This window comes from Phacochoerus africanus, chromosome 13, assembly GCF_016906955.1.
Source record: "Phacochoerus africanus isolate WHEZ1 chromosome 13, ROS_Pafr_v1, whole genome shotgun sequence".
NCBI lineage: Eukaryota > Metazoa > Chordata > Mammalia > Artiodactyla > Suidae > Phacochoerus > Phacochoerus africanus.
In genome coordinates this window covers 70,816,547-70,843,858 of record NC_062556.1, presented here as the reverse complement: position 1 = coordinate 70,843,858, position 27,312 = coordinate 70,816,547, and the positions used below count along the sequence as shown (strand labels likewise).

The 27,312-nt window shown below is 43.7% G+C and overlaps 1 long non-coding RNA gene across 1 annotated transcript in view; it reads right to left on the bottom strand.

Moving 5' to 3' along the window:
* Positions 1 to 92: 92 nt before the first annotated feature.
* LOC125113570 (uncharacterized) overlaps positions 93 to 27,312 on the bottom strand; it is a 50,620-nt gene continuing 23,400 nt past the window's right edge. The window contains exon 3 of the long non-coding RNA XR_007131495.1: positions 93 to 270. This is a non-coding gene — a long non-coding RNA (uncharacterized LOC125113570). The remainder of the gene's footprint in view (positions 271 to 27,312) is intronic.

Sequence of the window (27,312 nt, the reverse complement as noted above, 5' to 3'; positions counted from 1 at the left end):
TCTACTTAGCTCAGGATGCTATGGATTAGAATTCCCCACCCCACCCCCAGTCAGCTGGGCTGTTTTCTGGTAGACTCAGCTCTTACCCAGAGTCTGCAGTCGGCTTCCAGCTGTCTGGGTGCTTCTGCTTCTTGGCATTAACAGGCTGTCAGCTGAGACCACAAAGGTAGGCAGGCCATGTGTTGGTGATTCTCTAGCTTGGGAGGCTGGGTCTGTTCCCGGGGCGGCTCAGGGTTCCAAGAAGAACAAGACAGCAAGGATGACTTGGTCCTATTGGCAATAAAAATAAAGAAATATTTGATGGGGTTTAATGGGGCTCCGTGTGACCCCCTTAGCACATAGTAGGCATTCAATAAGGGTGTGGTACTCTCTACCACTTCCCAAAGTAAAATCTACTCCCTTTTTAGAATTTCCCTCTTGACACGCTCCCTGAGGCAACATCACGAGCATTTTCAAATGTTCCTTTTCCTCTTCAACCTGCCGCCCAATCCATTGTGGTGAAGAATTAAGTTGAAGCACCAAGCAAAGTGCTTATATCAGAGCCCACTCTATATTTTTAAATTTTTTTTTTGTCTTTTTGTCTTTTGTCTGTTGTTGTTGTTGTTGCTATTTCTTGGGCCGCTCCCGCGGCATATGGAGATTCCCAGGCTAGGGGTCAAATCGGAGCCGCAGCCACCGGCCTACGCCAGAGCCACAGCAACGCGGGATCCGAGCCACGTCTGCAAGCTACACCACAGGTCACGGCAACGCCGGATCATTAACCCACTGAGCAAGGGCAGGGACCGAACCCGCAACCTCATGGTTCCTAGTCGGATTCATTAACCACTGCGCCATGACGGGAACTCCTATATTTTTAAATTTTTAATCGGCTTTTTTTTGTCATAAATTCAGTTAATTTCATCTACATTACATTCAGCACATCAGGGAGGAACTCCTCACCTCTCTGCTGTCTTGCCAGAGCTGCGTTTCTCCCACCATCCCCTGCGCTGGGCCCTGAGCACCCATCAGGTGATTTGGGTTGTAAGCCTGAGCTCTCTGGAGCTGAGTTCTCCACTTTGCTCAGATAATCCACCGGGAAGTCACCTTGACTTTGCCTGGTAGTACAACACGGAGTTGAAGGGCCAGGCTAACTACCTGGATTCAAGTTTCCCTTCCACCACCTGACAAGTTCCTTAAGCTCATGGTCTCATTTTCCTCACCTGTAACACCGGCGTGATAAGAGCAGAGCTATTGGGGAATCAACTGGCTAACTAAGGAAAGCACTGAGTCTGTGCCTGGTACTGACAAAGGCTTTGATAAGCAGTAGTGGCTACTTTTGCCCCCAGAAGCCCGTCCTTTTCTCACTGTCTCTGCTTGCTCTTGCCTCAGTTCAGGCTCTCATCGTCCCTCTGGGGCACAAACCCCATCACTGTCTAATTTAGATTCAGCCCCCAGCACCACCTCTCTGCATCCATCCTCTCCTCCAGCACAAGCAGAAAAGCCCCATATATGATTTCCCTACTAAAAAGCCTTACCAAATTATTTGGTGTCTTCCCAAATTATTTGGGCTTAAGACCCAGTGTATTTCCTGACCAAATGTCAATAATAAAATATATTTGTGTGGAACACAACAAAAAATAATAATTGGAAAATTTTAATGTAAAAAACGGACACAAAAGACAAGCCCAAGATGTCTATTATTAGATGTATTAGAAAGGCATCTGCTTCTAGAGCACAGGGAAGAACTATCTATTGTGCAGTATAACAAACTCTTACATGAAGAGATGCTCAACATCACTAATTATTAGAGAAATGCAAATCAAAACTACAATGAGGTATCACCTCACACAAGTCAGAAAGGCCATCATCAAAAAGTCTACACACAATAAATTCTGGGGAGGGTTTGCAAAAAAGGGAACCCTCCCTCCTCCACTGTTGGTGGGAAGGAATATTGGTGAAGCCACTATGGAGAACAGCAGTAAGGAGGTTCCTTCAAAAACTAAATATAGTACCACCGTATGAGCCAGCAATCCCCACACCTGGGCATCTATCTGGAAAAAACCATAATTCGAAAAGATACATGCACCCCAATGTTCATTGCAGCACTATTTACAATAGCCAAAACATGGAAGCAACCTAAATGTCCACTGACAGAGGAATGGATAAAGAAGATGTGGTACACATAAACAATGGAATATTATTCAGCCATAAAAAGAAATGAAATAATACCATTTGCAGCAACCTGGATAGACCTACAGATGATCATACTAAGTGAAGGAGTCCGAAAGAAAAAGAGAAGGATCATATGAGCTTACTAATATGTGGAATTTAATTAAAATGATACAAAAGAACTTATTCACAAAACCGAAACAGACTCAGATTTCAAAACCAAACTTATGGTTCCCAAAGGGGAGACTGTGATGAGTGGGAGGGGAGGGATGATTAGGAGGACAGGAATAATACATACACACTGCTGTATACAAAGGAGATAATTAACAAGGACCTACTGGGTAGCATAGGAGATTGACTCAATAGTCTGTAATGACCTATATGGGAAAAAAGAATGGATACATGTATATGGACAACGGATTCGCTTTGCTATACATTTTAGGTGACAACATTGGAAGTCAACTATACTCCAATACAATGTTATAAATAAGTAAATACTAAAAGAAAAAAAATCTCTTATCTCCCTCCTCAACAGAAACTGGGCACATTGCCTTGCAGCCCATTTATAATAAAAAAAAAAAAAATGGGGTTTCCTAAGCCCAGGTTCCTCAGCTGTGAAGCAAACCCAGACCACTTGCAGCATCTAGGACCCTCTTTGCCGCCCCTGTGACTTTGGGGGCCAAAGGAGCTGACCCAGGCTGGAAGAATGGGCTGCTTGCTCTGCGGGGACCCGTCAAGCCCTCCTCTCTTACCCAGGAGGGTCGTGCCCTCACTCCCTGCATCCGTGTAACTGCGCTGGGCTGAGGTGGTTGTTAACTTCAAAGCTGGGTAAAATCTAGCCCCCTTCATGGTTCTTGACATTTAGACAGGGTCGGAGAAGTATTCTGTGGGTCCCGACACCCACTGGGGCAAGACAGGCAGGCTTCCTGTACGTTCGCCACAAGAACTTTCTGGAAGACAAAGGGAAGGGCATGTGGATGCCGACAGACAAGAAGTCATGACCACACGACGCATTTAGGAAGGTGCGTTAACCAGGCTGGCCGGCTCACCCTCTTCATGCACTAGTCATGACACTAAATCAAATGGTCAGCTTGGCCTTAAGGTTCATTTCGAGTCAAAATGTTTAGTAATATTAACCACGGTCTTTGAATTAGCTTACGCCGTGCTTCCCAAATTGATGTGAAAAACTTCTGTGTAGCGCTAATTGGTGTGTCAAGAAAAATAGACTTTCCTTGAACAATGAAGTTAGTTTGCTAACAGCAAACAAAGTTCAATGGGTTTTTTGGGGGTTTTTTTCACCGAAGCTCTCCTCAATACTTTATGTAACTTTTTTTTTTATGGCCGTGCTCACAGCATATGGCAATTTATGGCCAGGGATCGGGCCTGCGCCACAGCAGCAACCAGAGCTGCCGTAGTGACCCCAGGTCCTTAACCCACCGTGCCACGAGGGAACTTCGAAGCCCTCCTCAGTACTTTAATACAGCAATAAATATTTTGAATAACCAAAGGGAAAACTTAGCCCTCGGCCTAGCTCAAGCTAACCTGATCAGATATCTTTTGTTTAGGGGTCCCTGATTAACATTTCCCAGGATCATTGTTCTGTTCCTGCTGATATGAGCAATGTTTGTCTAATCCATTTAAAAGTCGCTAGAGCCTTTAAGCAAATACACAAAATTATAATTGAATAAAATTAATCTTTGGCTGGATTTGCCTTTAAAATATGTCCAGGAGGTTAGGATTATGTGGTCCTAAGCCTTCGTGACCTAAAAAAAGTAAGATTTCATAAAGGTTCATCTGTTCTCTGTTCCAATGACCCACAAATTAACAAATCATTCTATTAATTACACAGAAACATTTAAGCATTTCAGCCATACAACTTCATCTCATAAGTATGAATTTATCTTGGAGCAACTTATTCAATGTGTGTATATATATATATACAAGGAGAGAGAGAGAGAGAATATCAATATATCACAATTGAACACAGGTTTGTGATCTAGGTCATTGAAAATAGAGCATAGCATAAAGTTCCCATTGTGGCTCAGTGGTAGCGAACCAGACTAAGATCCATGAGGATGCAGTTCAATCCCTGGCCTTGCTCAGTGGGTTAAGGATTCTGGTTTGCCATGAGCTGTAGTGTAGGTCGCAGATGTGGCTCGGATGCCACGTGGCTGTGGCTGTGGTGTAGGCTGGCAGCTGCAGCTCCGATTTGACCCTTAGCCTGGGAACTTCCATATGCCGCTGGTGTGGCCCTAAAAAGCAAAAAAAAAAAAGGAAAGAAAGAAAAGAAAATAGAGCATAATATACTTACATGATTTTAATGTACAAAAGATATATATGCATATGTATCATATACACATTTTGAAAACATTTGTGTGAGTTCTTTTGAGTCTAAAACTAAAAAGAATAAAGAACAAGGTCCTATTGTACAGCACGAGAAACTACATTCAATATTCTGAGATAAACCGTAAAGAAAAAGAAGAGAAAAAAGAATGCATATGTGTGCAGCGGAGTCACTTTGCTGTACAGTAGAAATTAGCACAACATTGGAAATCAACTATATCTCAATAAAAAATAAATTTAAAAAAACTAAAATGATTAGACAGCCAAGAAAGACAAAGCTGATAGCCTTCCAATTGTTAGATGTTTTATGGCTGAAGCACTGGTTTAATCATTGTTGAAGTGTATGCTACAATATAAATGTAAGTATCATTTCCTTAAAGTTGTAGGGAAAATTGGTACTTTCCACATTGAAAAGCTTTCTTGACCAAAAATATCTGGAAGATTTTATCACCACCGTCTTCAGTCTATGGAAAGGGCAAAGATTAAATCTGCTAGCTCTCTGTGGTCTGTAAATTCACCACAGCACCCCTCACCCCCAGCATAAAGCTATCATATGGAAGACATTCAAGCAATATTTATTGAATCAATAGGTAAACCTTTCATCTTGAAATTGATATGATAGCTATATTATACAATTCTTTTTGTTGTTGTTGTTGTTGTTGTTGTTGCTATTTCTTGGGTCGCTCCCGCGGCATATGGAGGCTCCCAGGCTAGGGGTCGAATCGGAGCTGTAGCCACTGGCCTACGCCAGAGCCACAGCAATGCGGGATCCGAGCCGCGTCTGCAACCTACACCACAGCTCACCGGATCGTTAACCCACTGAGCAAGGGCAGGGACCGAACCCGCAACCTCATGGTTCCTAGTCGGATTCGTTAACCACTGTGCCATGACAGGAACTCCCTATATTATACAATTCTAAGTACATTTGTTGATGTCTATGAACTTTATCACCAATTCATTTAATTCAAATGGATATAAAATTCTTTAGAAAAATGGAAATGTAAAAGAAATGTTTATATATAGTTTATCAGAAGCAATTACTAAATTACTGAAATCCTGAGGATTATATAAAAATTAGTTATATCAATATAGTAAGCAGAGACAATATTCTGTTTATAGAGATATTTCATTTAAATTGAAAAGTAGGAGTTCCCGTCGTGGCGCAGGGGAAACGAATCTGACTAGTATCCATGAGGACATGGGTTTGACCCCTGGCTTCACTCAGTGGGTCAGGGATCCAGCATTGCCATGAGCCACAGTGTAAGTCACAGATGCAGCTCAGATCCCATTGCTGTGGCTGTGGTGTAGGGCCCCAGGTGTAACTCCAATTCAGCTCCTAGCCTGGGAACCTCCATATGCTGCCGGTGTGGCCTTAAAAGCCAGTAAAAATAAATAAACAAATAAATAAATTGAAAAGCAAATGCATTTGTCACCACAGTTTTTCTTTAGTAACATATTCTTGGGGAGGGCACAGGGTGCAGTTGCTTAATGGGGGATCTCAGTTCCCAGACCAGGGATTGAGCTCGGGCCACAGCAGTGAAAGCACTGCATCCCAGCTGCTAGACCACCATGGAACTCCCTAGTAAAATATTTGTTAGAGTTTCACAATATGCCAGATCCCTGACCCACTGAGCAAGGGCAGGGATCAAACCCGAATCTTCATGGATCCTAATCAGATTCGTTCTGCCGTGCCACAGTGGGAACTCCCTCTCTCTCCCTTTCTTATAGCTCTTACAGTGTCACCCTTGTATATCTTCTCTGTCCCATTGGACCAAAGGCTTTCCAAGGACAGAGATTACATCTCACTCTTCAAGGTAGAATCCTCTCTATTGCGCCCTATACCTTATGTATGAGGCGTTCAATAATTGTTTGAATTTAGTTAAATTCACATTTTAACAACCTTTATAAATTTTGAAATAGTTTCTTCTATTAATGATTTTAGATGATCCCATCCCCAAGACATAACATACAAGATATCGTGACTTTTTCTTAAGTGTTACCTTAGTAGTTGCATTTTAAAGACAAAAGGACATATACACATGACTGTATAAAATAGATGATTAATAAGAACCCACTGTATATAGCACAGGAAAATCTACTCAATAATTCGTAATCACCTGAGAAAAAAGAATGGATATATTTATATGTATGACTGATTCACTTCACAGTACACCTGAAACTAAACAATCTTATAAGTCAAATTGTACACCAATAAAATCAAATTTTAGAAAATAAAGACAAATGAATCTTTTCTTTAGGCAGCATTGGGTTTGCATTGCCTTGCACACATGACACTCAATAATCATGATGAGTGAATAAACGTGACGGTTTAACTGTTTAATCTGTCATTGGTGCCATGTGGACTTATGGTGAGTGTCAGCAAAACCCCCTTGTGACAACAGCACAGAAGGGTAATGTACACAAGGCATCTTCTGGACCTGGTGTCCCCTTTGATCTGCTCTTTAACGGCAGGACGTTCGTCCTGATTTTTAAGTGTACTTTGAAATCCTCTGATTTTCTCTAATGAACCACTTGACTGTAAAAGGCTGCCTCATGTTTCAGAAATGAACCAGCAGTGCCTGTGTTTGACGGGGATGGACACAGGCTATTTGAACAGTGGAGCAGCCTATTAACAAGCAGTTATTCTTGTTTTGCTTTTGTTACCAGAAACCAATTTCCTCCGGCAGTTTTCACGGACTGAAAAAAATTACACAAATTAGAGCATGTCTTTAAAAATGAATTGCTGCTACATAAACCTTAGATGCAATTAGAGTTATGATACTTATTACAAAGAGCTGTGTCTCCTTCCACTTGGCGCTAGTGACAAAGGTTAAAAATGCCCTCCTATAAAATACCACATAATTAAACAAAGCAATTTTGTAATTACCCACTACACAACTGGATAAATTCCAAGTTTCATAATTATTTCAACCTATAGATGATCCATGCGTACAAAAAAAAAAAAAAAAAGTCCAAAGGATAAAAGAATGGAATTCCTCTTCAGCACAACTTAGTTTCGTTCCATTTCTCTCAATTTGTTCAGCTACTCTTCTCCAAAAAATTATAATAACAAATATCAAGCAGTTGTCTGCTTTTTGGATCTCCCCCCTCCAGTCACAATGGGTAGATATGGGTATAGGACATTGGGCTTTCTGCTTGAGAACGTCTAAAAGCCACTGGAAATGAGACTTAGAAGTGGTCCCTGGTCCCTGGAAAAGTCAACCCCCGTCATCCACAGCTGCAAGAAGAACGCCTAAGGAGGAGTTGGGGGAACTCATTATCATAATCTGATAGACACAAAACTCTCTAAAAGGCAAACCCCTGTTTCCCAATAGGATCACATTACACACCACTCAGCAAATTCCCACCATACCAACTTCCTTGTGGTGCACTTCCAAAAGTTTTAATCAAAACCTCACACTGCCCTCAGCTTCTCAAAGTGCCAAGGCAATAGCGCTCTCACCAAGTTCCAGATACATGTCAGCTACCTCAGGGTCCAGCCCCACTTCCCCATCATACTGTGATGGAGGACATTGCCTGTGGGTAATTCCAGAAAAGGAATCCATTATGCACAGTCAATCCAACCCACTCTGAGATGACCCAAAAAAAAAAAAAAATCTTTTTTAAAAACTATCCTTCAGAATTTCCAGGTCACTGGATGAATTTTAAAATCACAGTGATGACCAAGTGCTTTCATCAAATATCCATGATCTACCTTAGGCATTTTGCTGAGTACCGGTCCTAATACCTTGGCCAAATCTCACCTTTGAGAAGGTGTCCTTGTTAATTATTTAGTCGTTTTACTTTGCAAGCAGTATTCTTGCTTTAGGCTCAACTCCCCCACAGCATAAGGAATAAATGGCCCCAGATGCCAGGAGGTTAGGGGGAGTTTTTATAAATGAAAAAATATAAAAAACGATGACATCTGTTGAAGTTGCCTTCAAGATCTCTCTATTAGAGTGGGATAGCTTTTCCAGAAGGTCACACTTCCCTTCTGGAAAAGTACAAAACAGAACATGTTAACCAATGATTCACAGAGTCCAAGTTCAATGTCCTTTGGGAACTCACTTCGTCATCGAAGCTTTCAGACCATGGGAGAGCAAGGGTCACCACGGGAATACAGTGGTCCAGGCGAAGTGGCCTGGATTTGTCTTCCTCAGTTTTGATATAAAAGTATAGGGCCAGATAATCTGATCTCTACACACACTGAACACCCAGTATAAGTTTCAGCTAAAAACCACCTGGAACAATATGAATAGGGCATACATTTATATATCACTTATTAGGCCAGATCTTTTCTAGGTGTTTTATTAAAATTATCATGTTTAACCCGTATGACAAGTCCGTTTTTGTTTTTCATGAGAAGGCTGGGGTCCTATGAATTTAGGTGACTTTGTCAAGGTCACCCAGTAAGGAAGCAATATAACTGAGCATCTGTCTCCAGAGTCCACGGTCTTTCTACTTAAGGCATGTTACCTACATGGATTTTTTTTTTTTTTTTTTTTTTGCTTTTTAGGGCTGCCCCCACTGCATATGGAGGTTCCCAGGCTAGGAGTCAAATCCAAGCTCTAGCTGCCAGCCTACACCACAGCCACATCGATGCAGGATCTGAGCCACATCTGTGACCTATACCACAATTCACAGCAACGCCAATCCTTAACCCACTGAGGGAGACCAGGGATCGAATCTGCATCCTCAGGGATGCTAGTCAGACTCGTTACCTGCTGAGCCACAACGGGAAGTCCATCCTCCATGGATTTTAAGTTTAAAATGCTGAGTTTATGTCGCTTAATTTCTTCTTTTTTTTTTTGTCTTTTTGTCTTTTTGTTGTTGTTGCTATTTCTTGGGCCGCTCCTGCGGCATATGGAGGTTCCCAGGCTAGGGGTCGAATCGGAGCTGTAGCCACCGGCCTACGCCAGAGCCACAGCAACGCGGGATCCGAGCCGTGTCTGCAACCTACACCACAGCTCACGGCAACGCCGGATCGTTAACCCACTGAGCAAGGGCAGGGACCGAACCCGCAACCTCATGGTTCCTAGTCGGATTCGTTAACCACTGCACCACAACGGGAACTCCTACGTCACTTAATTTCTAAGCCTTAATTTCTTTGTCTGTAAAACTGCAACAACCCCGAGGTTACACATAGTTGATCTCTGGCAATGATGGGATTTGAACCCTGATTTTCCATCTCTTCCTAACCTACTACCTTCAGAAGAAACCAAACATTTGGTCTTCCTTGGCCAATACCTTTCTTCCTCCTTCTCAAAACTTATGCCTCATTTTGAAGGCATCTTTCTCCTCATGGATGCACATCCTGCTCATCAAAAAGACCTGGTAATTCTACCTTCAAAATATTACTCAAACCCATGGCTTCTCCACTCCTAGCATTAGGTGCCATTATCTGCAGCTGGGGCTAAGGGACCTCCTGCAGCCACCCAATCCCTCCAGTAGAGTCAGAGGGACCTTCTGGAAAGAGAGACCAGGTCACGTAACCCTTGGGCGATATCCTATTTCAGGATTACCCTGATTGCATCTCTCTACTCTCTCCCACGCTCCCCATCCCTTCGTTCTGCTCCTCTGACACAGGGAGTCTTGCCTGTGCACTTTGAGGACCGCATACGTGCAGCTCCTGCTGCCCGGCGCACTCCTCGTTGCGCTTGGCAGATGCGGCCTTGCTGGAGACGATTTCCTTGCCCCTCCACCCCTATTTAAACTGAGCTCCCTCTTTCACGTTTTGGATTCGCCAGGGCCTGCAATAACAAAGAGATCCTAAGAAACATGGGCTAAATCAAAGTGGGAATTTATTTTCTCCATCCCAGTGCCCAGCACCAGAAGGGTATTCTGTCATCTTCGAAATGCAGATTCCATCTTGGAATCCAAGGCTGCCACCCCAGTTCCTACCATCTTCCAGCAGGAAGGGGAAAAGGGCCAAGGGAATGATTCCTTTTCGGGGCACCCCCCAGCAGTGGAAATTCTGTTTCTATTCCATTGACCAGAATAGAGTGGTTCGGACAAGCCGTACAGGATAATAGGCCTTTGGTGCTGCTTTCCCCAAAACCCAGGCGTTCTAGTACTCCACCTCCTCTTCACAGGACTAGTTCAAGTAATAATTATACATCTACTGGGTTCATGAGTTGTTCAGTGTCAGTCTTTTCTTTTGACTATAAGTTTGATAAGAAACATTGCCTGGGGTTCCTGTTTTGGCTCAGTGATAATGAACAAGACTAGCATTCATGAGGACTCAGGTTCCATCCCTGGCCTTGCTCAGTGGGTTAAGGACGTGGCGTTGCCATGAGCTGTGGTGCAGGTTGAAGACAGCTTGGACCTGGTGCTGCTGTGGCTGTGGTGTAGGCCAGCAGGTGTAGCTCTGATTCAACCCCTGGCCTGGGAACTTCCATATGCCACAGGTACAGCCCTAAAAAGCAAAAAAGGAAAAAATAAAAAAGAAAAGAAAGAAACAATGTTATCCATGACGGATAAAGTTTCTGGACTGTGCCTAGTGAGTCATAAATATTTAAAGACTGAATGAGTAGACAAGGGTTCTTTAAAACGTGGGCAAACTAACACGTCTACCTTCCTCTAAATACAGATTGCTTTAAGTATGCATTCTTAATTATATATTCTAAATAGAGACAGTGGTGTTCTGCATCCACAAGTCCAACCAACTGTGATCAAAAATATGCAAAAAGTTAAAAAAAAAAAGTTCCAGAAAGTTCCAAAAAGCAAAACTTGAATTTGCTACTCTCCCAGCAACTCTTTAGATAGCATTTACACTGTGTAGACAATTTTTACATATCATTTATGCTGTATCAAGTACTGTAAGTAATCTAAAGATGATTTAAAGTTTACAAGAGGATGTGTGTAGTAGGTTATATACAAATACTAGGCCATTTCATATAAGGGACTTGAGCATCCATGGATTTTGATACCTGCGGGCATCCTGGAACCAGTCCCCGAATGGGTCCCTAGTTTTTAAAGGATGGCTGCACTCTAAACATATGTTCTCACTAAAACTTCCCCAAAGATAAAATACACTCTTCATGTATGGGTAAGTGTATTTCTCATCAACTCTGCCAACTCCTACGCTGCCTCTGTTTTTCAGCACCCCTTTCTTTTTCTTTCTTTTCTTTGCTTTTCTTTTTTTTTTTTTTTGTCTTTTTAGGGCCACACCTGCAGCATTTGGAAGTTTCCAGGCTAGGGTCCAATCAGAGCTGTAGCTGCCAGCCTATATCATAGCCACAGCAATACCATATCCAAGTCGTGTCTTCAACCTACACCAGAGCTCATGGCAACACCAGGTCCTCAACCCACTGAGCGAGGCCAGGGATGGACACTGAATCCTTATGGAGACTAGTCAGGTTCATTACCACTGAGCCACAACAGGCACTGCCCATTTCTTCCTTAAACCCCTTAGCTGGAGCTTATGAATGAACACTCCAATGGAAACTTTTTTCTTCATTTAGTATTGCATTTGTCACTACTTAGCAGCTTCTATTGTTCTCACAATTCTTTCTGCCTTGGTTTCCTCCTGATACCCAGTGTTACTTCTGTCCTGCTAACCAAATAGGCCAGATCCTTCTTTCATTCCCTGACCACAGTGACATCCATTCCTACTTTTATTCCACAACTCCTTGAATATCTGCTCTCTTTACTCTGCTGGCCACCAAGAATACAAAAATAGAAAATATTATCTGCTTTCCCTTAGACATCTCAAAGTCTGTTTGGGAGACAGGCTAGAAAATAAACAATTCAAACACAATGGAACAGGTGCTATAAAAGAAATAGGCTTAAAAAAATCACAAGAACACATGTATTGAGTACCTGCTGTTATCTCGTGGGCATCTGATGTTATTGTCATCAGATCATCTGAACTTTAAAGATAAGGAAGCTGAGGCTTCGAGAGTTGAAGTAATTTGCCCGAAGTCAGACATCTCAGAAGTGAGAAAGTAGAAATGCCAACGCCAGACTCCCCGACAATGAATGCTCCCTCCTCCCAAGTGCTGATGCAATTCTACTCTACAGTCTAATGCGAGCTCTTCTCTTAAGAAGGTTCCCAGTTCTGCCTCTCCCTGTCCACAGCACCCAGCCCCAACCAGGTGCCCACAGTGCCCTCAGGACATTAGCATAATGTCCTCCCTCGTTCTCTGCCTCAGTGGAGGGACGCTGTCAGAACAGGAGGCTCTCCTGGAGGGTAGGCAGCACAGACAAAGAACACCTGTGCTGGCTGGTGGGCCAGTTAGGCATTGCTGCAAACTAGCCCATCACTTTGTGGCTTAAAACAACAATGTATTATTACCTCTCATGATTCTGAGGGTTGGCTGGGCTCAGCTAGGTGGTTTTGGCTCAAGGTCTCTCAGGCAATTGCAGTCAGGGGCTGGCCCGGACCAGAATCAGAGAAGGTCCCCTCATTCACGTTTCTGGTGCCTGGGCTAAAGTGGCTGGAACAAGTGGGGAAACTGGGCAGACCTATCTGTGTGGTTCGCTCTGGCCAACTCACAGCTGGGCAGACTCAGGAGGGTTGGACGTCTCACGTGCCAGCTGGCTTCCCCAAAACCCGAGTTCTAAGAGGCCAGGGAGAAAGCTCTGGGCTGCTTTTGATCTAGCCTTGTCAATTCCAGAATGTCACTTCTGCTCAATTCAGTTAAGCCTAATGAAATCAAAAACATCAGTCCAGATTCCAGGAGAGGCAAATTAGACTTTTCTTCTCAATGAAAGCAGTAGCAAAAAATCAGTGACCTTCTTAACCAACGTCATGTGGTCTGAGACAGATCTGACGTCGAATCCCAGCTTTGCCACTTACTAGCTGTGTGGCCTTAAGTCGGTTACTTAACCTCTCTGCACCCACATGTTCACTGAAGCATTATCCACAGTATTCAAGACATGGAGACAACCTAAATATCCATCAGCAGATGAATGGATTAAGAAGATGTGGTGCATAAACACAATGGAATACTACTCAGCCGCAAAAAAAGAATGAAATAATGCCATCTGCAGCAACTCGGATGCAACTAGAGGTTCTCACGCTAAGTGAAGTGAGTCGGGAAGAGAAAGACAAATACCCTATGATATCACTCACATGCGAAATCCAAAATATGGCACAGATGAACCTGTCTACAGAACAGAAACAGACTCACAGACATGGAGAACAGACTTGTCATTGCCAAGGGGGAGGGAGAGAAAGTGGGATGGCCTGGGAGTTTGAGGTCATTAGATGCAAACTGCCATAATTAAAATGAATAAGCAATGAGGTCTTGCCATATATAGCACAGGGCACTATATCTAATCATTTGGGATAGAACATGATGGAAGATGATATAAGAAAAAGAATGTGTGTATATATATATATATATAACCGGGTTACTTTGCTGTATAGCAGAAATTGTCACAACATTGCAAATCAACTATACTTTTATTTTTAAAAAAGCTTTAAATACTGAAAGGAGCATCTATCTCATTGGGTTGCTGTGAGGATCGAATGGAATCTGGTGCGTAAAGCGCCATGGTCCAGGCAGGTGGGTGCTCAGTGAATGTTAGTGTTCTTTCCCCATCATGACCCACTCTCACTCCCAAGTGGATTGTAGAACACTTCCCATACCCTTTGGCTGGATGAATGGGTGAGTGAAACCATGCCATTCATCGAGCCTCCAAAGTAACCTTCCAGCATATGCCATTCATCATGTCCCCCCTGTGCCTCAGAATGTAGAGGACCTTTCAGTTGCTACACGGAGTAACCCAAAGCCACCCGCCAGGCATTCAGGCTCTGGGACCTCCTAAGCTCTGCTGTCCTGTGACAGACCTCCCAGCCCGCCTGCTGGCACAGAGCGCCTGTCTCACGAGTACCCCTCGATGGAACAGGAGCCAACTCAAGGACAAAATGAAAACACCATGGACAAAATGAAAGCAGTCCGAGCAACAAAATCGTGAAAGTAGCATTGGGTTATAACCCAAATTATAAAATAAATATTCATGCATCCTTACAGACATAAATACATAACTGAATAAATTATAAATGGAGGAGAAGAGACAAATCTCTCATGCAGAAAAATTCCAAGTAATTTATAGAGACACTCCTTCCCCAAGAGATGGAGCAGAACGCCCAGATCCTTCGCTCCGGGCTGTAGGGAATGACTTCCTTCCAAAAAGTGCAGTACGGGGAGGCAGAAACCTGACAGTCAGCACCTCGGCCAGGGGAGGGAGGTCACCATCACTAGTTAGAAGTCATGCTGACGGTGCACGTTCTTGACATGACGTCATGGGAATAGCATTTCACTTCCGTGATCTTCCCAACTTCATAAACCCCGTCTCCCCATGGGAAAAACATCAGACAAATCCAACCTGAGGAATGAGTACTTGACTGGTACTCTTCAAAACTCTCAAGGTCAGGAGTTTCCAGGTGGTGCGGCAGGTTAAGGATCCAGTATTGTCACTGCTGGGGCAAGGGTTTGATCCCGGGCCCCAGAACTTCTGCATGCCATGGGTGCGGCCAAAAAAAAAAAAGAACAAAAACTCTCAGGGTCATTGCTCACAAGAACCATCTGAGAAACCTTCACAGCCAAGAAGAGCCTAAGGGGACACAACTAAATACAGTGTGGCTTCTTAGGTGAGGCCCCGGTACAGAAAAAGACATTAGGTAAAACTAGGACAATCTGAATAAAGTGTGGACTTCAGAAACAATAATGCACTACTATTGGGTCCTCAACTGTAACAAACGTATCATAGCAATTTAAAATATTAACAATAGGAGAAACTGGAAGAAGAACCAGATTTCCCTCAACTTGCGATGGGGTTATGTCCCAATAAACCCATCCTCACCTGAAAATATTGTAGAGCAAAAGTGCCTTTCATACATCTAACCTATCAAACATCACGGCTTAGCCTAGCCCGGTCCACCTTAAACATGCTCCGAATACTTAAGAGCGATGCAGAGTTGGGCAAAATTACTGAACACAAAGCCTATTTCATGATAAAATGTTGACTCATAATTTCTTGAAGGCTGTACTGAAAGGGAAAAACAGAATGGTTGTCTGGGTACAGAATGGCTGTAAGTATATCGATTGGGGGGCTGACGGGAGCTGCAGTTCATTGCTGCTGCCCTGCATCACGGGAGAGAGGACGGGACCAGCCGGGAAAAGATCACAATTCTAAATTCAAAAGTACAACTTCTACTAAACGCATGTTGCTTTTGTACCATCGTCAAGTCAAAAAACCCTAAGTCAGACCATCACATTGCAGGGATCACCTGCATATTGAAAATGGCTGTGTTATCTTTCCAATCTTCTGTAAATATAAAATTGTTCTAAAAAACTAAGTTTTATTGGCGGGGGGGAGAAACACTAGCCTTTGCTAAGCACTGTCCTCCTTGCCACTTCACAGAATAGACTGATGCCTTCTGACGCTTTGTCATCATGGTCATGGCTGAGGAGGCTCAGATTCCGGGTACAGATACCCGCCTCTGTATCTGGGTTGAGTTGGAGAAGGGGCTCCACCATTGGAACCACATCTCCATGCGAATCCAACCTACTTCCTTCCTGCACCACTCTCTCCAAGCAGGGAAAGCTCATGGCACCACTGTCCCCCAGCTCCCCAAGTTCAAGATATTAGAGGCAGCCTCTCCCCTTTTAGTCCCATTTTCTAAGCCCTCTTGGTTCTAACTCACCATTTTACCTCAAATCCAGTACCCTGACTCAATACCACACCCCCATATTAGTTCAGGTCCTCAGCCTTCATCATCCACCTGCTGTTACCATTCTCCGTGCCCCCAGCCTCGCTCCAGTTTTATCTGTCCTCCAAGGACACTGGAGTTGGCCTCTCCAAACAGGTATTTGATCACACCAACCCTGTGAAAAGTCCCCCACTCCTTTCAGATAGAATGCAAACCTACGAGCTCTCATGGAAGGTTTTTTACCCTCTAACCTCTGACCCCAACCCAGTTATCCACTTCCCTTCCCCACCTCACCCTCTGATAGCCCCTACACCAAAGTCACAGTGGGTGGCCACTGTCCTCCACGAATACATCCTGGATCTTAGGACTTCATGCCTTGGCAGGACTCTCCACACTGGCAACAATGCCTTTCTAGGGTGGGTACCCAGTGAATAAGTACCACACACTTCCACTCTTCCCCACAGCCCCCTTGGGCCATACTCCCTGGGTCCCCTCCCCTCCAACACCACTCTCCACCTCCCAGCCCTGGGAGATCCTTCTTTCTGAGAAGACCACATCCCATTTGCACGGCTGAGGGTCAGCCAGGACTGTCTGCAGCAGGGTTCAAAAAGAGCCGACACCTAGAACTTAGCACAGGCAGAAGCACAGGAGGCAACCCAATTGGTGGTTGCCTTTCTCCTCTTGGTAGACTCTATTTCCAAGTGGCGCTGTGACATCCAGCTGACTCAAGGTGAAGCAGCTGCAGCCCACAGGAGACACGGAAAATGTCTGCTGTTCCTACAGAATCCCCATGCTTCCTCTCCCCTAATTAGAGATACAGAGCCCAAGAGAGAGCACAGGTATGTCCCCTACCTGGCCCCAAGCCTGTAGGCTGGTATCCCCCTAGCTTGCCTGACACATCACAGTCTCCTCCTGGCCCAGAGAGTCTATGAAACCTCCCCCCGCCGCCCGCCCAAGCAGACAGACATACCACCATCAGGACACGGGTCCAAAAAAAGGAGGAATGAATTGCTTAGAAACCAAATTCATAAGCGAGGAAATCATAAAAGACATGTCCTCAAAGAAATCATACAGAAACTCAAACGTGTTCACACAAATTGGTATTAAAAGGAAAACGTAGGAGTCCCCATTGTGGCTCAGCGGAAACAAATCCGACTAACATCCGAGGATGCAGGTTCGATCCCTGGCTTCACTCAGTGGGTTAAGGTCCAGCGTTGCCATGAGCTGTGGTTGCAGATGCAGCTCAGATCTGGTGTTGCTGTGGCTGTGGTGTAGGCCAGCTACAGCTCCGATTCGACCCCTGGCCTGGGAACTTCCTTATGCCACAGGTTAGGCCCTAAAAAAAGACCAAAAAACAAAAAGAAGAAGAAGAAAGCAAGCTTAAAAAATTGGCCCCCTAACCACTATCAAAGTCTGCATTCGCGGATTGCTGTCCAAACTTCTTTCTCAAGAACCTGTATTTTATGACAGTAAATCCCTTTCTTTGCGTTCACGCTCTTTGTCTAATAATTGGAGTTATAAAGCATGTGGGTTTTTCCTTTCCTTTTGTTTGGTTTTTGTATACGTTATCTCTTCTCCTAAATTGTAAGTCTTTTTATCCTTCGAAATACATCAGGCCAACGATGGTGGATAAAGGAGTGGAGTTTGGCACAAAATTACTAGACATCAGTGCTTATATTCGGGGCCCGACGCTACAACACATCAGTAAAATAGCCCCCTTGCCGAAAAGCACTAAATTTTCTCCACTCGAACCTAAACCTGTTCTCCAGGATCCTGATAACACCTAATGGGGTTCTACACCCAACACAGAAACCCAGGGAATGTTAAAGCCTCGCATTGTGTTATGCTAAAATTTTCCTAAAGTTTTTTGAATCAAATTTTATAAATACGTATGCCAATGTCAAGGTTAGCTAATGCATTAATAAGACTCAAAATCACAAAACACTATAGTTTTTTTCATGTCAGCAGGTCCTACATTTGATCATTAGAGAGCAATAAGGTAAAAAGTTTCTCTTGCTCTTTTTTTTTTTTTTCATTTGTTCTCCAAACTGATATTTGCATCGGAGCTCGCAGCTGATAACAGAGAGATTATGGAAATTCTGACTAAAATTAAAATGCCAAAACTGGATCTTCTGGGTAATGAGAAACTGATTGCCTCTATTACCGAGGAGGAAATGAAAACAGCAATAGAGAAATTTGCAAGTAGCAAACCTCCCGTGGTGACAAGAGAGCTTTTGAGGGAGAATTGAAAGATCTGTTATACAGGATTTATGGGGACTCTCCACTAGCAGACCCATGAAGGCCCCAATGCAAGAGCCTTTGTTCTAATCTGTCAAAAGCACCAACCCTGGTCCTGTTTGCTTCATTAATTGCCCTGAGGGGAACAGAGCCCTCCAGGTTAAGAACTGGATGAAATAATTCAGCTTGTGATAGGTGGTGGTTTCCTGCATGGCCGCACTCACTGTATGTGCAAAATTTCTTAATTTGCAAGTGCCAGCCAATAGATTTAGACCTTCCTTCCACAGCAACTTCAGAAATGGCACAGAAGCCTTTATCAGGTAGGAAAGAGAGCAACTTACAAAGGCTTTTAAACAGATTTCGATTTCAAGAACTTTAGTAAATGAAATATAAACCATGAGCCCTTTTGTTGTCAGCATCAGTTACCAGGAAGAGTGGCTCTTTCTCCTTGAGAAGAAACATGCGGCGCGGAGATGCCTTTTCGCTTCATTTCATCTGTTGACAAAAGATGTTTATGTTCAATTCCATAGTGAAGTGATTCAAGGTAAAAGTTAAAAGTCAACCATCCTTGCTAAGTGCGTACTGCGTTTCCCAGTAATGCGTTCATTCCACTTTTCAAATTACTTTCAAAACCTGGCCTCATCAAAACTTCCAGAATCTGCAAGTAAACACTTAAAAAAAAAAAAGACAAAAAAGTAACTTTGTGTAAAAGCACTTAGCAAGCACTAAAAAATAAAATCCGCATCTCTTCAGCTAAAAACTTTTTTCGCAGACAGTATTCAAAGACTCCTGATTACCTTGGCAGTGGGTCATTTAGTTTCTTTTCCCCCCAGTGGATTATTTATTTATTGCCTTTGATTTTTCTCAGATGCTGGCCCCATGCTCTCTGTGAGTGAAGGAAAGAGAAAATTCCCCGTTATTTCAATTGCTTCTGAAATTATCCTACGAGACAACACAAACACACTCGACAGTGTTCACCTGAGAAGGTCTTGGCTGTGAGAACATCAGGATCCCTCCCTCTCTATTTCTCAGCACCTTTTGTTTCTGCTTGACCTGAAAAGCCTTTGATATAGATGAATATCTGAGAGTGCAGGCTCTACCTAGGATAAGATTTTCCACACTGGGAGCTTATTTGACTCAGGAAATCTTTATTTCCGTTCCTTTTTGTACAATTATTAAGAAATTTTACTTCCCAATGAAGTAAAAGGTAACTATAGCATATTAGAAAGAGAGGAATTGTAACCCCATGTTCATTGCAGCATAATTTACAATATCCAAAACATGGAACAAAAGTGTCCATTGATGGATGAATGACTAGGGAAAACATGGTGTACCCACATGCCATAAAAAAAAGAGAAAATTGTGCCATTCGTGACAACGTGGATGCACCTTAAGGGCACTGTGCTAAATGAAGCAAGTCAGAGAAGACAAATGCCATGTGATCTCACTTTTACATGGAATCTAAAAGCAAACAAACAAATAAACCAAAGCTCATAGGTACAGAGAATAGCTTGGCAGTTGCCAGAAGCAGGGAGCAGAGAGTGGTGAAACGATAAAAAGAGTCAAAGGTAGAAACTTCTAGTTATAGAAAAAATAAACATGGCAACTATAGTTAATAATACTGTATTATACACATATCTGAAAGTGGCCACGAGAGTAGATCTTCAAAGGTCTCCCCACAAGAGGAGTTCCCTGGTGGTTTGGTACGTTAAGGACCTGGAGTTGTCACTGCTGTGGCTCTGGTTACAGCTGTGGTTCGGGTTCGATCCCTGGCCCTGGAATTTTTGCATGCCACAGGTACAGCCAAAGGAAAAAAAAAACTCTCATCACAAGAAAAAAATTGTAAACTGGTGATTCATGGTGATGGATGTTAATTAGACTTATTGAGGGATCATTTTTTCAACACATACCTCCATCAATTCATTATGTTGTACACCTGAAACTAATATAATGTTATACATTGGTTATATCTCAATTTTTTTTAAAAAAAGGTCAGGAATTAATAACACTAGGTTTACTTAAGGGTACTTACTGAAAGAATCTTCTAAAACATTAACGACTATGCTATAACACGTATTTCACATAAACTAGTTTTTGGACATTTTCTTATCCTCTGTTTGCATGTGAAATTAATATCTCTACTTTTCAAATATCAAAACCAGGCTAACTGAAGAACTATGGAGTTTTTTATGATTATAGGAATATACTGTTATTGCACTTAGCCAAAACTATTGCATATTACTGGAGAAGTCATAACAAGAAACAAATTGCTGAGGAAGCTATTAGCTACTTAGCATTTCCAGCCCATATGGAAATACTAATATCATGTATTCATGAGGATATGATAGGTATATGCAGTAGGAAATTCATATTCTCTCAATGGAATGGTTGGGGGGTTGTTTTTGTTTTAGCTTTTGCTTTTAGCATTTTGGCCAGATTCCCATCAGTGCCAATGTCTTTCAAAGTTAGCAGAGTCAGAGGTCTTCTTTGTGCTCTATCTGCATTTGCAAGACTGCATTCCACAGCAATTTATTAAGGTTCTGAGAGCTCTTTCCACAGACTGGCTGGCCCAACCAGAAAGGAGTATGCCAAGCATAGAGTGGTAAGAGGCGTGGCTCGAGGGGTGGCCAGCTTTCTAGAAATTCTCTAGGGTTTCATTAGAGGCCACCCAGAACTATCAGACTCCAGGCAGGACCTGTTGAACAAGTCCTCAAACCTAGATTCAGCCTAAAAGAACTCATACATCAGGCTAAAGCAAACTCTAGAGGGCCACGATGGATTGGCAAGCATTTGGGGGTGTGTGTGTGTGTGTGTGTGTGTGTGTGTGAGCGTGTGTGGCATCTGGCCCTACGTCCACCAGAAGGTGGAAAGGATCAGAAGAGATGACAAGTGAGTTAACATCTTGAAAATACTCAGAGGATATCTTAAGAAGAAGGAGGGAAAAGGCTTCCTGTGAGAGGGGAGTGAGTAGCGGTTCCTGCTGGGGAGCAGTGGATTAAGAATCCAACTGCACAGCCTCAGGTCGCTGCAGAGGAGTGGGTTTGATCCCCAGCCCAGCGCAGTGGGTTAAAGGACCCGGAATTGCCGCAGCTTGTGGCATAGGTCAACACTGCAGCTCAGATTTGATCCCTGGCCCCAGGAACTTCCATATGTCATGGGTGCAGCCAAAAAAAAAAAAAAAAGAGGGGAGTGCATAGAGCGTGAGGGCATAGGGGTCTGAGAAACTTCACTGAGTTAAGGGACAGGGGGATGTTCCCTGTGGCTGGATTGTAAGGTGAAGCAGGGAAGGTGTGCGTGATGTCACTTTCTCCTGGGACAGCCAGACAATTCTGGGGGAACATCCTCCAGGACGGGCTTAGAGATACAAGCCAGGGCACAGGACCCCCTGGGTTCCAGAAGGATGACCTAGGACGGACAGAGTGGCATCATGTCAGCAGAGATTATGGCCCAGATTCTAGAGCAGACTTCCTGGCTCTGCCCCTTTGCAGCTGTGTGACCGTAGGTGTTTTACTTAGACTCCTCTGTAAAATGGGAAGAGTCATAGTATCTGTCTTAGGGTTACGATGAGGATTAAAAGAGTTCATTGTAAGGCATTTTGCACACATTCTGGCAAAGAGTAAGCATGACCTAAGTGCTTGGTAAATAAAACAGTGGTTGGTGCAATGAAAACATCAGCTTTGTATCAAGAGTACTTGCTCTGGATTCCAGGCTTAAAGAGAGCTGCCTTTTTTTTTTTTTTACAATACGTAAATTAATAAATAAATACTCAAAGGATCACTGAGGTCTCTTAAATCTAGAATCTTAAGCCAAAAACTTGTTCAGGCAAGAACATTCCAATCTGAACCCACGAATTAACCAAACAGAGTCTTATGTAAAAATTATGGGGTGCACGCTGAAGTCTTGGGCTCCCCAACAGAATCTGAAGATGAGCCCCTCAGCTTGCTTTAGGGGACAGAGAAGAAAGCCAGCAGACGGATGGGTCCCAAGCAAAGAAAGTCACGAGAAGAGCTTTTCCCTCATGGTTCTCCAATTATCCTTTTTTTTTCCTCTCTGAAAAGCAATCATTCCTTTTTCTAGGTTCTTCAGAAAGAAAGACAAGGTTATTAGGAATATTTCTTCATTCACGCAGCCCAGATATCTTTGGGTAATCATGTGTCCAGATTGCATATAAAATAAATTGTTGTATATACATGAGCAAATAAAAAATGAACTATGACATTCCTTATAATCACAGCTACACTCTCCTAAACGGAGCATTAAGAATTTTACAGGAACTTCCGGGTTGCACTTTGCCTTTAAGGTAAGCCTGTGTGGCATAAGGGTCCTCAGACCTCATTTGGACAAATAGAAACGGGACAGTTTGTTTGCTAAATTCTTTTAGACGTATATGCAAACGACTGTCCTCTACTCAAAATGATGCAACAACGTGTCATTTTCATCAAAAGAAAAGAAATGCATGTATGCGTGTATGTGACACATACTGCTGACTTTTAAAAAATGTTCTTCTTTTTAGGGCTGCACCTGTGTCACGTGGAAGTTGCCTGGCTGGGGGTCAAATCGGAGCTGCAGCTGCTGGCTTATGCCACAGCAACACCAGATCCAAGCCACATCTGTGACCTATGCCACAAATTGAGGCAATGCCGGATCTTTAGACCACTGAGCAAGGCCAGGGATCCAACCCACATCTTCATAGACACTAATGTCAGGTTCTTAACTCACTGAGCCACAATGGGAACTCTGAATGATGACTATTCAATTCAATCATACTAATGAACAATATGTCAGGACCAGCATCTATTAAAAATTAATTAATGCAGAGAGCAATTTTAGAATAAAAGTCTCTTTAAAATGTTCACAACTTAGAGAGTTAACATTTCTTCAAAATACAAATTAACCTCCCCACCACACCATCATCGTTTCCTAAATAAAACTTTCCCTATAAAAAAAAATTGGGTTAGAGTTTCCTGGTGGCACAGTGGGTGAAGGACCTGCTGTGTCACTGCTGTGGCTCGGGTTGCTGCTGTGGCATGGGTTCCATCCCTGGCCCGGGAATTTCCACATATCGTGGACAGCCAAATAATTTTTTAAAATAAAATAAAATAATAGGTGAGAAAACCTGGGTCAAAGATAACTTGTATGTAATTTGGGTTGGAGGTAAACTACAACAGTCTATGGTTTCTATGGAAAAAAACCAAAAAAATTATCCATTTAATTAAATAATAAAGTCTCTTTTGGAAAAAAAAAGGAGAAAATGAAGTCAGGAAATCAAAAGAAGAAGGCTTTCGAAAAGAGACTAACAAAGGGCTTCTGATGTCACCAATTATATTACCTTTCAATACAATCGTGCTCCCTAGTGGGGACTTCTAAAAGGTTTCGTTTAAATTTTTCAGAAGTTTGTTTCATGCAAGCAACACCACACATGCCAAATGATCCATTAAGGACACTGCATTAGAGCTTAAAGAGTTTTGAGTTAAACACACAGGGCATCGTGGCTTAAGATGCTAAGGAAATACGCAGCTCCATTTCCATTTGATGTAACTCTGCGGGAAGATATTATCCACAGAACATTTGCTGCATTAAGGCGAGCGTTGATACAAGGTCTTGGGAATGATTTTGAAGCTCCTGACCTCACTTGACCAAAGTCCATCTGTCTTAAGATTTCAGAAAGTTAGTCTACTATTATTCACACCTGAGCTCTGAGTATACAGAGGGCACTTTGCAAACAGGCCCAGCGATCTAAGGTACGTCTTTGTGTTACATCTTTATGTTACTTTGTGTTACCTCTGGAGGACTTTCTACCAACAAGCAAAACCACTCCCCTGACCCACAGCTCCAAGGCCCACTGTCTCAGGTCTTTCCCAAGCTGGCAATTTCCGAGTTTAAAGTACTGAACTCTTCTCCAGGTTACCCTGATCTCATGTATACCATCCCACTGAGAGTCAAGTGTCCTGAAAACACCTTTGAGCCAGGATTACATAAGGAGTGTCTGAAACTTGGAGAGAAAACTGATAGCTGCAAGTCACTGAGAATGTCCTAGACTCCAGACGAAGCCTTCCTGAGAATGTTCCACCACATGAGCCCCTGCAGTCCGTCCAGATTCAATCGTGCAAAAATATCCCCACTGGATCTTGAACAAGGGCCATGTTTGCCGGGGGGGGAGACATTTGAGGCTCACGAGGGCAAAGCAGAGATGCACGCCCTTAGAGACCAGACTTGGGGTTGCCAAGGGGGAGAGGGGAGGGGTAGACTGCGAGTTCGGGGTTAGCAGATGCGAATTATTACACACAGAATAGATAAACAACAAGGTCCTACCATACAGCACAGAGAATTATATTCACTATCCTGTGAGAGGAGTTCCCTGGTGGTGCAGTGGTTAAGGATCCAGCATTGTCATTTCTGTGGCTCTGGTCGCTGCCGTGGTTTGGGTTTGAGCCCTGGCCCCAGGAACTTCCACATGTTGCAGGCTTGGCCAAAAAAAAAAAAATATATATATATATATATATGTATGTATATGATGTGATAAACTATAATGGAAAAGAATATTAAAAAGAATATATATATATGTATGTAAGTATAACTGAATCACCTGGCTGTACAGCAGAAATTAACACATAGTAAATCAACTATACTTCAATAAGATGATTTTTTTTAAAAAAGATGCATCTCTTAATTGGAGTTCCCACTGTGGCTCAGCAGTAACGAATTCGACTCGTATCCATGAGGAGGCAGGTTGGATCCCTGGCCTCGCTCAGTGGGTTAAGGATCTGGCGTTGCCCTGAGCTGTGGTGTAGGTCACAGACTCAGCTCGGATCCCGCGTTGCTGGGGCTCTGGCATGGGCCAGCAGCGGCAGCAGATGCGGCTGATTTGACCCCCAGCCTGGAAACGCCCATATGCTTTGGGTGCAGGCCTAAAAAGACAAAAAAAAAAAAAGAGTCTCTATTTCATGGCGGAAGTCGAAACAGCTCGCTTCTGGAAAGTGCACTTCTCCCACATCGTCCTTTCTGTTTCGCTTCCTTTCTACTCCTCTGCTCTTGCCATAAATCACCAAACACAGGGAAGAAAGCCAAGAGCCCAAGCCGTCGGAGGAGGGTGGAGAGGGATAAGAAAGGCTGCAAGGTACAGACAGGACGAGGGCCCTGGTCTCTAGGACGCTGCATAAAAGGGGAGGAGGAGGAGGAAGACCTTCTGAGAGAGTGAGCGTAGGACGCACAACATGAAGACAGGACCTGCTGGGAAGGGGTCAGGGAACGGGGAGCACACCTGATTCACCGGGTGGGTGCTCTGTGTGGGGACCGGGAGGGTGGCTGGGACCAAGAAGTGAATGTTCTCAAAGGTCAGCCCAAGGGAGTCGGAATTTATCACGCAGAAATGAGAAGTGGTTAAAGGCTTCTGAGATCACGAAAACCACCCTTCAAGAAGGCTTGTCTGATGCTAATGAGCAGAGGAGACTTGGGGGGACTGCGAGGAGCTGCGGAAACGGAAAACAGGACGTTATCAAGATGCCCTCAGCCACACCTCTGCCTTTAGCCCCGGGTGGCGACTCGGTCACAGAGGGAGAAACCCAAGCAGGGGACACCTGAAGACCTTCCCTCATCCCCCCGTCTTGCCCTCTTCCTTCCCCAGGGCTAATCCCACCCCATCCCCTAGAATAAGCCCCCCTGGGAGAAGCCCAAGCCCTGTTCTGTGTTCCTCTTCTCTTTACACACTTCCTGAAGACAGACATGCAGCTGGATAAGGAGAAAGAAGCCTTTCCTTTCCAGGGAACTGGATTCTGCTGAGCTGATAAGGACCCTTTAGGATCAGTAAGTTTCCATCTGGGACAGGCCAGCTAAATACTGCCCGAGGCTTCAGTCTACTGAAGTTTTCTCCCCACTGCTTGTCAACTCTGAGGTCCAGAATGTTGCTAATGCCAGAGCAGACTTGCCAGTCTCATTCCAGCCTCTTTCGAACGAGACCTATGCTGACCTCAGCTTGCTTGACCTTAACTTACTCATCCAGCCCTGCCGGTTTCCAGTGGCCGTCATGGCCCTGGCCCCCTTTCCCTTGTTGCAGCATCCAGTCACAGGGTGGGAAGGCAAAGCTCTGGCTTGCATCAAGAGCAGTAGAAGGAAAAATAAAGCATCAATCCAGCATCCTGGATTTCCCCTAGCGCAGCATAGTGAAAGGGCTGTAATCACCTCCCTCTAGAAGGTGCAAGGTGCAGCTCATTCCCATGGGGTCGCGTGAAAATCACCATCACTTCAATGGAATTCAATCTCAAAATGCCTTCGCGGCACTGGTATTAGGTATAAGGCCTAGAAACTCACAGTAATTACGTACACAGGCCAGAGAGAGAGAGAGAACGAAAAAGAGACTTGCCTTTCTTCTTTCAAAAAGATAGGAACTGGGTCATGGAAGAAAAGCTCAGAATGCTAGCTCTCCAGAATTCTTCATCACGAAATTCAAAGCAATGAATTTCTTTCCTGTAATACACATTTTGAATTTTTAAGAAAATATTTACATTCTAAATGAAGATGAGAGAACAACAGAGAACCACAGAAGGCGGATGGACATGCAAAAGAGAAACCTAATAAATGCCGAAAACATGCCCTTCCTTCCGTACAGTGGTCCTTAATTTTGCTAGGTTCTGGTCTCTTTTGAGAACCGATGAGACTTGCAGACCCTCTCCCCAGAAAACGGCACATGTGCACTGTGGATCCAGCTTCACCCCAAAGAGCACAATCCACTTGGGATCTGTAGCTTGTATCTTTCATCCATGACCACATGAAAGGCTCAAGGGTGGGAAGAAAGAAGCTAACAAAAAGAAAGAAAAAGTGTGAATAGAAAATAAGCACAAAAATGTCTGCATGCATGCAGCCTATCCATGGGGCTCCTGGCTTAAAACCGCCCCACAGAAACCGAGACCTTAAAACAATAAGCC